We start from the raw sequence: 15853 nt of genomic DNA on the forward strand, positions 1-15853 counted from the left end.
TGTCCAGCTAATGGTCATCCACTGAGTGCGTTTTATGGGCGATCTAAATTTTGAGCCGACGCATGTGCTTCGTTTCCTGTGAACGTAGTGTGATTTATGGGCTGTACCGATTTTGAGGACATCTGAACGTAGTCTTTGTCGGAGGAAACAAAATGTAATATAATTGTGAAGAAAAAAAAATATTTTTATAGGTATTTATTTTTATTAATTGATTATGAAACACCGCTAAAACTCACGTGATATTAGGTCGGAGTATGCCCGACTAGTTTGGGGCCCTTAGTCATGAGCTGGTTCTTGCGTATATATCACGTGAGTTTTAGCCGTGTTTCATAATCAATTAATATGAATAACACTCACGATGGTATTTATTTTGTTAAGCTTAGCTATGTATTAACATCGTCAATAATTCCATTTCCTCTATACACTATATGTATATCCACGGAAGATTTGAAAAAAATAGATACCTTCGTATTTATTTCACATTCAATATCAGTTCATCACATTTAAAATTAATTCTATGCTTAATTAATTTTAAAAGTTTAGTTTTTCATCTGTTCTACATATATATATATATGTTTCGTTTTAGGAACGAAGTTACTCTACGCGGTTGTCTGTAGAACGAACTCACAGAAATCGTCACGGAAAAGGCTTTAACACGCGTTAAGTCCAATATGTCGCATCCGTCAAAGAGATATTTCGTGACAACATAATAGGATAGTTGACTCATATCAAATTTAATATAAACAATATTAATTTCGTGCAGTACGTGGAATAAGGATCCGAAATATATCGATATTCGATACCAATGAATAAAAGTTAAGGATTTCATAGAAAATTTAATTTCAAAATTTTAATAAAAACTCTGACGTCCACTTTGTATCACTAAAGGAATAGACGTCATACTAATTATTAGTTCTAATAATTTTGGTCAAACACTCCGTTTTTTAAAGGTTTAGTGTTAACGTGACGATATAAACAGTTAGTTTTGGATCGTAGTCAAAAAAAGATTTAAAATTTAATATATTTTTTGTATTCACATTTAAAAAAAAAATTAGATATTCTTATTCAATCTAGCAGAACCCTAAAAAGCAATTTAAGACCCTTTAAAAAAAAGTATCAACTAGCCTATTATTGTATCTCTTCGAAGGATACGGCGAAAGAGAGACACATTGACGACTAATAGCGGCAAATTTCAATATTGCTTTCTTTTTTCGTCGTTTAATATGTATTTTAATATATTAGATTCAGGATGAACTTTTTAGAAAGACAGGTAAAAAAATATCTGAATAAAAACGTTGATGATAAAGTACACAGTGTGGTAAATAACCAAACGTCAATACAGCCAAACCAAACGTCAGTAGTCAACTAGAGGCACTAGAGGTTAAATTAAATAGTATTTAACAGAATTCACGTGGCAGACCACGTTGTTTGTAGTAATTATAAATAACCCACCCCATTGTAGATTTCGCTTACGTCACGTTACAGCTGAATAAATTTTTAATCTTGTAATATTAAATGATTCACATTTTTTCACGCTAAATTTATTTTAATTTTTTTGCTCACCCGTTACAAACATTAATATAATTTGCACATGTGTTTCGAAAATAGAGTTTGTAAAGAGCATATACTCGTATATCTAGATAATTTAGAATATGTCATGATGGTACACTATACAATGTCATGGAACTTAAAATGAGCATGTTTTGTAAAAAAACTTTACTTTATTTATGATACCAACCTGATTTTCAGTAACGTCATATTTAAGGTACAAGATGTTTATTCTACTCATAGATTATACCTCTGAATGGATATTATGGAACATCGTAATAAAAGAAAATAGATACCTTAATTCGTATGCTGCATCTTCGAATACCTTTGCATCCAAGCGGTTTAAAAAAGTTCCAATATGATTTCTTAAGTTTGTACCTTGTACTCGTAGTTATTACCTAGATATTTTTTGTTGCAACTAAATAAATAAAGCTCTAAAATTTACGGTACCTACCGTTATTTAACGTCCCTTTGAAATAAAAATACGTACAAGGATTTATTGTAATAATTATGTTAGGATATCGATTGAAAAACTTAAAATCCGCATTTCAGACAGACGGTCACGGATGAAGCGAAGCTATTGCAAATTGGTGCAGCCTGGGGTCAAACACAATGGCCGGTCACACATATTGACACCCCAACAATGCAGGGGTCACTTTTATTTGTAGCTGAAACTTAATTTATAATCTTTTCACACACCCCATTAAGAAGATTACTACCCTTTTTCCTTCGATAACAATTGCACATTGTTGCGTGAAATGAAATAAAATGTAACCGTATATATACCATTGTACGTGGAGTAACAGAAATCGGAAAAAAAGATGACCATAGACTGGTTTCGATTTTGACGATTTTTCAAATTTCGAATTGTGTCCGATGGTTGATTTATTTTAAGAAAGTGTCGATTTTAAGCCGGGATGGGAAGATGTTTGGGTTACGGGTCAATAGGCTGATTGTGTTCGGATTTTAAATTGCCTAACGGTCAGATCGCACGCTTGCAGTGCAAAGGTTAACGGTCGACTTGAGAATACGTACCATTTCTTACTTCTTATAATACTTTTTTTAATACATTAAATGATTTGTACAGCTAAATTATTATGGACGTTATATTTTTAGTCAAATGCGTGACGCAATGAAGGGTTATAATATGTTTGTCAGTCTATGTAAATTCGTTCATTTTGGGGGTCTAGAGACAAAACACGTGGGTTGTTTTTTTTTTAATTCGTACCTCAATTAAAATTGTCTTATTGGCCAGTAGGTCAACAGTTACATGTGGTAGAATCACATGCAACCAGAAGCGAAAATTAAAAAAAGAAAAAAAAAATCAGCGAAGTATTTCAATTGGATTATTGTTGTTTTATGTAATTTTCATGGGGTTAAATACCTGAGGGTGAAATTATTTTTTGAAAGTCACAAAAAAACTCCACCCTGCCATTCTTCAAACGATATTCACAGTAAATAATATATATCACTATGGTTTTAATGAAAAAGTGATGGAGTTAAAAAGAGTGTGAAAACACGGAGTTTCATGAGGACAAAGTCGCGGACATCAACTAGTAATTATATGTGGTTGATGTGTTAAGAAACCTGTATTTCTTTAAAATAACAAACACAAATGGTTTTAAGCAAATATTAACATGTTATGACGTTGGTAACATCGAATATTTTGTAATATTTATACAATAATAAATAATACTGGCATAGTAACTAAACGCTTTATTTGCGTCTTCCATTTTTAATTATCTATCACTACTGTAAGTCTATACAACAAAATCTGATAATCGTTCAAGGATCACCAAAAGCTTTGCGTTTTTCTGCATTAGTCGTAACGTCCTTTTCACTCAGATCTTGTATGTTTATAATATTTTACTGAGTCAATCAAAAAGGTGGATATAATGAAAATACATAGGCATATATACTACATATACATACATATTTTTACCAATTTATGAGATGTGATGAAGGCTTGTGTACTCTATGGTAGAAACTCCATAGTTGCCTACTGCATCTGCTTCAGTATAGTAGAAGAAGAGCTGATAAATATTAAGCTTTTACGGTCATGAGGATCTTTTTTGATTTTTCATACCATTGGTAAGAAAGTACTTTCGCTATTTAGAAATATTTTATGAAAAAATCACAGGTTCAAAATGAAGATATTAAAAATTACATCAAATACTCCACGTAAGATTACGTTCACTCTTTCTGAAAATACGTATATTTATGTGTTTGCTGAAAATATCTAATAGTAATTTACTTTATTACGAATTCTGAAAAGTCCGGGTGTAGTTTTAGTATAGTTTTTTTAATTCTTTTAGTTTTTTTTTTAGTGGTAGGTAGATTTAGTTTTTGTTTCTTATTTTTTAATGGTAAATTAAGAATTGTATTAAAATAAACGCATGTTGAGTTAGCCTGTAAGTGGGGTGCACAATGTAGCATATTACTTTTTAATGCATGTTATGTTTAATTAGTCATAAGCTTTTTTATTTATTTTTTTTATTTAATACACTTTATTTGTACACCACAAAAATAAAAGAAAACAAGCAAAACAGAAACACAAGAAAAAGTAGAATACAAAAGGCGGCCTTATCGCTTAGTAGCGATCTCTTCCAGGCAACCTTAGGCTTAGGAACTTATTAGGACAACTGTAGGTGGTGTGTACGTAATAATATTGTACATATACATACATACAAATAACTACACACTAATACATAAACCATAATACACAAATTATATAATAATTATAAATATCATAAAATAAACTAATATATAAATATATCATTATGTCGTATGATAAATATTCTAATAAAATAAAATATGTAACTAGTGACTAAGATAATATGTCTTAACGGATTTTTTAAACATGTCAAGGGATTTGGATTTCCGAATGTCGACTGGGAGTGCATTCCATAGCTTAATAGCACGAACAACAAATGAACACTTATAAAATTTACTCCTATGGAAAGGCATACACAGAGTAAGAGCACGACATGTTCTTAGCTCTGATTGCACTCCCAGAAATGTGAATTTCTCCTTAAGATAAGGAGGATATTTTGGATTAAAGAGCACACAGTACAGAAGAGAAAGTACATGCAGATCCCGGCGACGGCGAATAGGAAGCCACTTGAGTTTCTGACGAAATTCAGATATATGGTCATATTTGCGAAGGCTAAATATAAACCGAATTGCAACATTTTGAAGTCGCTCAAGTTTATTAAGATAGTCCTCAGTCAAACTGGGATAGCTTGCGTCCGCATAATCGAGAACAGAGAGTAGGAGAGAATTTGCTAACATAACTTTGGTAGGAATTGGAAGAAGAGAACGTAGGCGTCGTAACGAACTCAACGTCGCAAACGTCCTCCTACTCAACTCCTTGATATGCATGCACCACGATAATTCCTTGTCCATAACAACTCCAAGGTTTTTAACCGAATCACAATACGGTATCATGACACCGTTGTAAATAATAGGTGGTACGTCGCCCCAAACAACTCTTGAGATTAGACTAGGACTGCCAATAATAATTGTTTTTGATTTAATAGGGTTAACCTTAAGCCCATACTGTTTGCTCCATACTGAAATTGCATTTAGATCTTTATTAATAGCAGACACAGCAGAGCCAAGGTTCTCAAGAGTTGACGAGCGATATATTTGCACATCATCTGCATACATATGGTAGAGAGAAGTGAAACATTGAGTGATAGAATTAATGAATATGGAAAAGAGTAAAGGAGATAACACGCCACCCTGAGGTACCCCGGCCGAAACATCACACCAAGATGAGAAAGAATCGTGAACGCGAATACGCTGTTTACGGCCATTGAGGTAACTCCGAAACCAGTCAACCACCGATGGAGATATGTTAAGAGAGCATAATAAACCCAACAAAATGTCATAGTCAACAGTGTTAAAAGCATTACTAAAATCTAGCAGAACTAAGACTGTGAGTTGTCTATTATCCATCGCCCAGCGGATATCATCAGTAACTTTTGCTAAAGCTGTGACCGTACTATGACCAGGGCGAAAACCGGATTGAAAGGGACTTAGAATGGAATGCTTGCTAAGAAAAAGACTCAACTGTCGGAAAACCAATTTTTCAAGGACTTTTGACAGAAAAGGCAAAATTGAAATAGGTCGAAAGTCTGAGAAGGAATTAGGGGTAATTTTTTTAGCTTTTTGTATACAACGTTGGCTTCCAAATAAATAAATAATAAATAAATAAATAAAGTATATAAATATTAAATCCTTTACGTAAGCGTCCACAGGAAGGTCTAAAAGTACATTCTGCGTCCATATATACGCGTTATAATTGAACGGGCGTACCTTGGACGCACATATGTGCTTAAGTTATACCTAACCCTCGCTTTACAAAATTTAACAACAATGTCACGGGTGTAATTTTTGTGAAAATGCAATAAATCGTTGACCCCCCGACCATTTGACCCCACCAACAAAAGGACCAACGTCTTAGGGGGCTGACCGCCTGACCCGTAATAATAGCTCCAATTATAATAGCTTATTGAGATAACATAAATTATAAATTACTATTTACAGAATTGAAAGCATAATTTATTATTGCATTCATTGTGTTTTTAACCAATCCCAAAGGGAGAATATTCTCGACTCGACACATAATGTTGTTTATTGAAAATAATTAATTTTCAGCGATGATTTTAGCTTAATATAATTTGAAGGCGGTAGTATTTCCTTGATAAAAAAAATTATTGTGTACTGACACAGATTAATCAATAATAGACAGAGCATACGGAACTAGACGATGTTATAGCCGCTCCATATACCTATAGTTGTTTAATTTCAGAACAAACCAACTACAATGTTTAAACTAAGTCGCCAATCGCCACTAAGGGCACCTATCCTCAGGAGTTTTTTCATGATAAGTCATCTATCCGCCACAGTAGGCGTCTATCCCATTTTTTAGAGGTCCAAAAAATTACAATTTACACAAAATCTACACAGTCTATATCAGAACGATTGAGATAATATAGAACATTAAGAAATATATTTAATATCTCCCAAAGAACGCAATGCTCTAAGATTATAAAATTCAGAGTTATTTAGCATTTTCGAAAAGTGGGGCATCTATCCTGGACTTACCCTACAATTGAAAATATTAGGGTTGTATCCTAGAACCTCCTCTATTTCACTTCAACCACTGAACCTAAAGCTTTAACTTTAAGTGTAAAAACTTACTTAGCTACAATACTGTAGAATATTCTGTAACATTTTGTTTCATAGTTATTTTAAAATAGCATAAATCAAATAGGGACTTACTGAAATATCGTAACTTATATAAAAATCGGAAATAAGTAGACTTATAGGTATTAACTTTAGATACAATGCTATAGTTAAGTACATAAGGTTCTCCCTCATAGAGCTCTAGATTAAAAAAGAAAAAAGATTTGATCAAAAAAGTCCCTAAATATATCAATCACACCGACTATAATGTTTCACTAAAAACATTAATGATACGCAAAAAGTTAACACGTGTAAACATACCTTAATCAAGTGAATAGAACGTGACACGTTTGAAAACCTTTTAAAAAACGTGAGAGAGATCGTTATCTTATAAAAAAATGTATCGATATAATACCATAGACAAAGAAGTAACACTTCCGAAATATGTTTCGTGGAACACTAAAAAAATGACAGAGATAGAGACAGCGTGTAGTACGTTCAGCGGAGCGATTTATTATACCATCTCTTTCTATTGCATAAATTGAAAGTAGGGAACGCGCAGGTCGAGTTTATATTTTCTATGAAAAAACTCACCCCCGAAAAATACAGTAAAAAAGACCCTCGCGGTTCACGCGGCAAATCGTTTTATCGCTGAATGTGTTCATCCTAAAAAACCTGTTAGAATTTTTTATAAACCTGACTCTTAAATCCACCCCTGAACACAATATTACTTTTTACGATTTCAATATGGGGTGAATTATATATATGTAGGTAATTACACATATTTGATGGTACAAACACAGTAAACTCTTCATTAACCTGGTTTTACAACCGTCTATATGTAATATTTATTTGTATAATTATTGTATAAATGTAATTTATTTATTTTTAATTTAAAATATACACAAGGATTTATACCTACTCATAGTAACTTGCAAAACATATTATAATCGAAAACCAGGTTACAAACAGTAGCAACATATTACAATTATGAAAACAAATGACAACAACTTTCCGTTTCTTCACGACAAAATTAAAAGCTTTAAAAAAATATCGCATTCCCTTTCTATATTATCTGTGCAAGTCCTTCTCGGAAAGCGTGCAAAAGCATTTTTTTAGGCAATTAGCTACTGGTTCGCAACCGGAAGGCAAAAAGAGACAATGCAACAAATAATACTAAAACTACTTTAGATTTACTAAAATTTTGCACAAAAAAAGGTTGGTCTTTTTATTTGAGTAGGTGCAGGTTTAAAAGATGATTCAGACAAAATATCTCCGGTTGTTGAGCTAAAAAAAAAGGATTTTGAATTTATTCATTTACAGAGCCTATGACAGTTTGTTTCATGTAGGATGGTGCGGGTGACAGTTCGTTTCACTCTTGAAAGTTTGCCGCAATTCTCATTAATAGTACATATTATGAACGTTATACAGGCGACTGTCACTGCACCCATGTCTGAAAAACACTTTATGAAATGAATTTTTTTTATTATAAAAAATTACATTGATAAATACATAACGTTATTAGAATAATATTTTAAACGGTAATGAAGTATTTATAGTATATGTATTTCTATATTGAGCTTTTCTTGCAACAACCAACCGAACCAAGTCTCGAACCCAGGACCTCATTTTCCGGGTTACCCACTGGATAAACGAGAAGGATGTAGTAAGAATAATTATTGTAAAAAATTAAAAAGAAACGTTTTTCAAAAAAAAAAAATAATCCTACAGTAAAATTGTGTTTTTTGAGAAATATGACGTTATTGAAGCAAAGAAGCGAATAAGGCCTCATTCGCACGAGAGTTCTTCTTCTTCTTACTTTTCCTCACATAGCCACTAAAGGTTGGCCGTTGTATGTCAGTACATTTGGTACTGGTCGCCACTGGAGTCACTCCAGAAGCTTAGCAGGCCACCCAGATCACCGAGAGTTAAAAGAGCGATATGTTAAAAAACCATCGTTGACGCTTTTATAACGTTTTTAATTTATTTCTGCCCGATCCCAACGCCCAAAATTAAAATGCAACATAGTTCGATAAAAACGCGTCGTGTTTCAAAAACGCTGTCGTGTGAACATATACAAGGGAATGCAACGACTGTTAAAAAAACTCTCGTGCGAATGAGGCCCTATACTACCAACTTCTTTTTCTCTGAAAAAGCTATATATGTATATTTACTACTATGTAGGTATTTATAAAAAACTAAATATTATAAATCGGTTAAATTAAAAATAATAAAAATCTACTAAAATTTTGTATTTTTTTTTAATTTTCTGATTCTTTAAGGTTCATAACTGCAAAATACACGGGCACCTTCTGGTGACAGCTCTTGATATCCAATATTTTCAGTGGGTTTTTATTTTTTCTAGGAAGAGGAAGCGATGGCAGCTGCGCCTCGTGCCGACTTGTGCCGTCAATACTTTTTGCATGCTCAACTAGCAGCCATTTATTTTTTTTGTTTCTGAACGTTACAGTATTTTTTATACATCTCTTAATGTATCAAAAAATTATGTTTCATTTTACGAAGCAGGATTGTGAAAAGAGTTCTTTGTTCAAAATAAATTGGTCACCTAACACTTACCTATTCAATCAATAATATAATATTATACAGCTGAAGAGTTTGTTTGATTGAACGCACTGATCTCAGGAACTACTGGCCCGATTTGAAAAATTCTTTCAATGTTAGGTAGCTCATTTATCTAGGAAGGCTATTGGCTATACACTATCTCCGTACTTTTACGGGAACGAAAACCACGAGGGTGAAACCGCGCGGTATTGTATTCGTATACAGATAGGTCGAAGGGTCATATAGGTAATCATTTATATATAATAGGTCTCTCGCCGCTCTCTAAGCTAAATAGTTCTCATAACAATATTAGCTAAAATATCAAGTAGTGTTAAATATAAAACTATCGATGATAATATTCTTAAAAGTAGTAGCGTTCATAGAGTTTCAGGTCAGAGTAAGCACTTGTCTTGACAGTGACACCATTATACCAGTTATGAAGTTTTGAGAAAAATCATAGTTGTAATAAAAATAACAGGTAGGTACACACAGAGATTACAGCCTAAAAACGGCCATAGGATACTTTTTATCCCAAAAATTCCTAACTTTTACACACAGACAAAGTCATGGCCACCTTAGTAATTAAATTATTAAATATTTATGAGTGTAGGTACTCACGTTTGGTAAACCCGCGAATAATTTGGAAAAAATATTAATTTATGAATACCCTTGTAAACGTTTCGTAACTAATTTAAAAGTTCAAACAGCGTTATAAATTAAAATAGCTACCTATGGCTAAATTCTAACGAAAATTCGTTTACTCCTGTAACAAAAGAGCATTTAAAAAGTGTAAAGGTTCTAAGTAAAGCAATTTTGGCTACTGAATGTGGCACTTGATTTATGGCGGCAGCTGATTCGGCCAGTGTCGCCCGTTGTGACAAAAAATGCCAAAATGAAGCGAAATGCCAAAATGAAGCTCACTTTCATAGGTCACTTTACTTTATATACAGGATGGTTGTATTTAATAGTTTTATGAGTTAAAAGAACAAAGTTTCTTTCTTCTGTTTTAAAAACACAGATAAAGATTCGATCTTGGTCTAAGATTTTGTTAAATTTATTTTATGTTAGTAGATTAGTTTAAATTTAATTTATATTATTAACTTTATTCAAATAGACTTGACTATCGTAATTTTATTGTCCTTTATTTATTATTAAATAAATAAAAGGACAATAAAATGAAACCGATAAAAGAATATTAAATACTCATCTTTTAAACCGCAAAGAAAAATGAGTCAACTAAATATTAATGGGTTACGTTTAACTCTTGAAATTAATGATACGAGTAATTTAACAAAGGAAATATATTATCAAACTTAAAATTATCTCTAATTAATTTATTATCTCGCATATTATTACTACAATTATCTATAAAATATTTGCGAATTGACCCCAACTTCGAAATCATAATACACTAGCGGACACCCACGACTTCGTCCGCGTGGTATTCAGTTTTTCACAAATCCCGCGAGAACCATACCTAGATTTTTCCGGGGAGAACAGTAGCATGTGAAGCTACAGTAAAATATATTTTTATTTCAAATTTCAGCAAAATCGCTTCAGTAGTAGCGGCGTTAAAGAGTAACAAACATCCACACAAACTTTCGCGTTTATAATATTAGTAGGAAGTAGGATGCTTGCTTCAATTGTGTGATGCACATCCTGCCATCAAAAATGATGAAAATGTAAATAGCTCTATCAGAGCACCATGTATAACATACAAATGTTACGCTAAAATATTATAACAATAAGATGGAATTTGGCAAAACAATGTGAATTGGTGCAAAATTTGTCACGCAGGGCAAACAATCACACTCAATGTAGTGCTCTACCATAAGGTCTGATTTATTTAATGTTATAGATTAGGTATTAGCAAGTATGCATTAATTTCATAAAATTGAACCATTGTGGAGGTAAATAAAATTAAATTCGTTTACATTCTAACTTCTTTATCAAAACTACTGACCAGTCTGTCCTACCTTATGTTACCTGTCACTATTTTTATTGGTTATCCTGTTGAAGGCATATTGATTTAAGTACTCGTAAAAAACAATATTTAAATGAAACTTATATACTATTCGACTAAAAAAATCGAAATTCACTTTATTTGTTCGATGTTAACAAAAATTTACGACATTTTTATTATTATTTAATGATTTTTTGGTAAATAAACTATGTTTAAAACACTAAAAACAGTTTCCTTGCATACTAGGTAGGTAGGAAACACATGTGATTTGTTACAAATGAAAAACAAAATTAAAAAAAAAGAATACCAACGGAAAATTAAAATACTAAGCACTACTTTTTCCCCTCCTTTCACTTATTCTACCTAAGTTACGTAAAGTATACTCTCCCTTTAACGAGATTAGGACTGAAATTCGGTACATAATCGTTACGTATTTTCTTAAGGGTGCCTTTATTGCCACTGCCGCTTTTTGCCATTTCTGTCTGGCTTCCGGCACCCGCGTTTTGAAGCGAAAAATTGACACGTGGCAGTTGTTAGTAGTGTACGAATAACGTTGTTTATTATAACCAAAGATTTCATACTATTCGATTAGATAAGTCGCGTATAGGTCTTGATTTCATTTAGTCGCAACAAACTTTTACTAACAACTAACTTTTTTAAACAAATAATACCTAAATATTGTCTGCAGTGTCGAATCGTGTGTTCAGGAAGTGTAAAAACTATATAGGTACATTTTTTTTTTATTCTTTACAAGTTAGCCCTTGACTACAATCTTACCTGATGGTAAGTGATGATGCAGTCTAATATGGAAGCGGGCTAACTTGTTAGGAGGAGGATGAAAATCCGCACCCCTTTCGGTTTCTACACGGCATCGTATCGGAACGCTAAATAACTTGGCGGTACATCTTTGCTAGTAGGGTGGTAACTTGCCACGGCCAAAGCCTCCCACCAGCCAGACTTGGACAAATTAAGAAAATCTCAGTCTGCCCAGCCAGGGATCGAACCCAAGACCTCCGTCTTGTAAATCCACCGCGCATATTACTGCGCCACGAAGGTCGTCAAAATCAAAAACAAAAACATGAACACTAATGTAATTAAATACAAAATAATGCATGTGTGCGCTCAGTAGAGGACCTAATTTGGGATCACTTTTTGCAGTGATTTTGTAGGAATGTAACATATCTAAAGTACCTACTTGTATAAATATCGTCGTGGCCAACGCATAATTATGCAGGCATTTTTTGTTAATATCAAGCTTTTATTGACGTTTAGCATGGAAATAAATTTTATAAAAATCGAAAAAAAACCTTTCAAGTTATATTTATGAAAATTGGTGAAAAAAATATTTTTAAAAATTCAACCTAAAGGGAATTACGGAATTAAATAAATAAATACAGAATTATACATAACCTATGAAGGTTGGTATAGGTACAATAAAAATGTAATTATAAAACAAAAGCTATTCGTTCCATAATTGTATTAGTTATATAGTCTAGTTGATTGCACTGTTGGAATTTTCCAGAGCGTAACTAAGCCTGAAAGACGTTTCAAATACGCAAATATTACAATGAAAATATTTAACCAAGTGTTTTAGACGTATTGTTAACGAAGCTATGCTTTTTTCTCGCAGTTTTTTTCCATTACATATGTGTTTACTTTTTTACGTATCCACCACTACGTGTTAGTCAAAATAAGTCTTTGTAGTATCAGCTGAACGGTTTTATTTATAGTATAACAGGTGTGTTACGTCGATTTTTCTTTATATATATTTCACCTACGAAAGATTTAAAAAATATAATGAAAAACAAAAAAAAACATGAGAGGTATCAAGGGAAACCCGGATGGAACAAAGTTTGCTATCGCAATCGCTATTGCAATCACTATCGCAATCGCTATCGCAATCGCTAAAGCTATCATCGCTACTCTGGAGCTCACCTGCTGTCTTCAGGTCACGGCTTACAACTATAGCAAAAACATTACCCTCCTTACGCAATCGGGTAAAAAGTGTCGGTTCAATCTTTTGGTCTTAATTTTTTCCGTCTTCGTTCCAAAAAATATCATAGGGCCAGTCTCAGGGGTGCAGAAGCTCACTATGAGTCCTGGATCGGGCTGTAAAATCATGAGCTTTTCTTTTTTACCTGACTACGCCGAAGCCAAAAGGTATGGTAATGATTTTGGCAGTGTATGTATGAACGTATATAAGTATGTATGTATGTATGTATGTATGTATGTATGTATGTACGAGTATGTATATATGTTTATTTGTTCCACCGTAGCGCCTAAACTATTGTAACCGATTTTAATGAATGAGGTATCAAAAAATTCATTATAATGGCTCGGGTGACATAGGCTATATACATTTTATTAAAATTGTATGCAACGGAAACCTAGTTAGGAAGTTGATGATGTTAGACCCCGGTGCCCAGGAAGCACGTTAAGCCGTCGAGTCTGCTCACTATCATTTATGAGTTCCATCACTATCATTGATGAGTTCCTTAATGATAAAGATGCTTGGAGGCCGTTGGATCAGCTTCCACCTTCACACAGGAAGTAAAACTATAAGAAATGTAAACAGTAATTGTTATCAATTGTAAATTATAATACTGTATGACTTTTTCAAAAGAGCAACTGTTGAGTTTCTTGCCGGTATCTTCTCAGCAGAACCTGCCTTCCGAACCGGTGGTAGAATCTTTACAAATAGTCAACTGACGTATCAAAAGTGCTTGTAAACTGAGCCTACTTGAAATAAATGATTTTTGATTTGATTTGATTTGATTTACATCCGACAGTGATCGATAAAGAATTCATCATTATCAGCCCAAAGCCCGCCAATCCACATTGGAGCAGCAAGGTGAATCTTAGTTCTATATCCGCTTTGTAAGGGAGGCCTAGTCTTGTAGCGGGCAGCTAAAATATACTGATAATGATGACGATAGGTAAAAACAAAAATAGTGGAAAGCTAACAATTTTTACACTTTAAAAGGGTACGGTGGTAAATAACCACGGCCGAAGCCACCCACCAGCCAAAATTGTTTGCCCAATACCACAGATTAATCAATAATATACAGATGGAGCGTACGGAACACGATGGTGTCGTAGCCGCCCCAAATACAAAATTCAATAATACATTCTCGAGTTAGTACGACACGAACCGTCGAAGCAGTAATTTTCAATATTATTCAAGAAAAGTGGCGGTTATGTTTTGAAATATTTTAAAAACTATTCACAAAAACTAAAGAAATAATATGGAGTTTTTTTTTATTGGTAATTATTGTTTATTATAATAATTTACGTAATTGTTTAAATTATGAAAAAAGTTTGTGTATGCGGTTGTCAAGGAGACGCGTGACGTTTGTTATTTTTAATGGGTTTCACCGGCTTCAGCACGCTGCTTGTGTAAACTCACTCTGGTTACTCTGTGCCCAATACTCAAACCCAGGACCTCGTTATGCGAAGTCACACATAGGAACCACCATCCACTGACCAACCATTCAGCTGTTGAATAAATCATCCAGTTATAATTTATTTTGTGTGTATGTTAATATAATCAAAGTGCAAAGTGCGTAATAACCGGCACATAAAAAGTATTTTACAATACACGAATCAACAATGGCTTACTCGTTTTCAAATTAAAATTAGCAAGTCATTTCCAAACTATGTTGAATACGTTAAGTTTTGTTTGCCTCAAAATATAGAACAAATTGTTATTTCATTGATTTTAGGTGTTAAACTTAGTATGGACTTGTGATGGGCAGTGATGAAAATCATCATCATCACATCACCCAATGGATGTCCACTGAAAAAAGCAAACCTTTAGTAGGGACTTACAAATACCACAGACACCACGGTCTTTTTTAGAAACGCATTGAAAGAAAATATCGTCAGACATAAATGAATTTTCGAAGACGTAATTCAAAACAGAGGTAGCAAAAAGTGTGTGTAAAATAGTAATTAATTCTGGATATAAACGGTTCTGTACTCTAACAACTCAGAGCCTAACTAAAATTCAAAGCTCCATTACAAGTACATATCCTTCCAATCCTTATAGGACCGGAGGTATTTTACGTTACATAAAGTAACTAAATCACAAGCGAAAGCTAGTAGGTACTTAATGAGGCAACTTAGTGAAAATCTTTATCTTCATCTAATCTCCTCCTTATTTGATCTCCTTATTCAAGACTAAAAGAATATTAAAACACAAAGCAGAAAAGTAAAGCCTCCCAAAATCAACGGCTCTCCAGACCATTTTATCGTACAAGATCGGCTCATTCATATACGTAGGGGGGCCCGTGCGGGAGGGAGAGGGCAGGGAGGGAGGCTGCGAGGGAGCTGCCCTCGGGCGGGATAGATTTGAAGGTACAATCATTTTTTATGCGAGGGGAAATAATACCCGCCCTCCCGGGGACACACTGAGTTCTTGATTTTCTTGTTGTTTTATTTTACTTCTATCTATCAGTCTGAACCGGTCAATTTATAGTTCATTTATGGTAGATCCTCATTAGAAGTTGACACTCATTCGGTGCGTCCTGTATTCAAATATTCAGGTCAAGTATGTATTTACGTTTCAGACGCCTCGGACTGTCATTA

The 15853-nt window shown here is 33.5% G+C and overlaps 1 protein-coding gene across 1 annotated transcript in view; it reads left to right on the forward strand.

The window, feature by feature from the left end:
* Positions 1-15853, forward strand: part of LOC112058557 (60S ribosomal protein L10a) — a 363530-nt gene that overhangs the window by 267549 nt on the left and 80128 nt on the right. The window lies entirely within an intron of this gene.

The sequence above is a fragment of the Bicyclus anynana genome, chromosome 4, assembly GCF_947172395.1.
Source record: "Bicyclus anynana chromosome 4, ilBicAnyn1.1, whole genome shotgun sequence".
NCBI classification, from domain to species: Eukaryota; Metazoa; Arthropoda; class Insecta; order Lepidoptera; family Nymphalidae; genus Bicyclus; species Bicyclus anynana.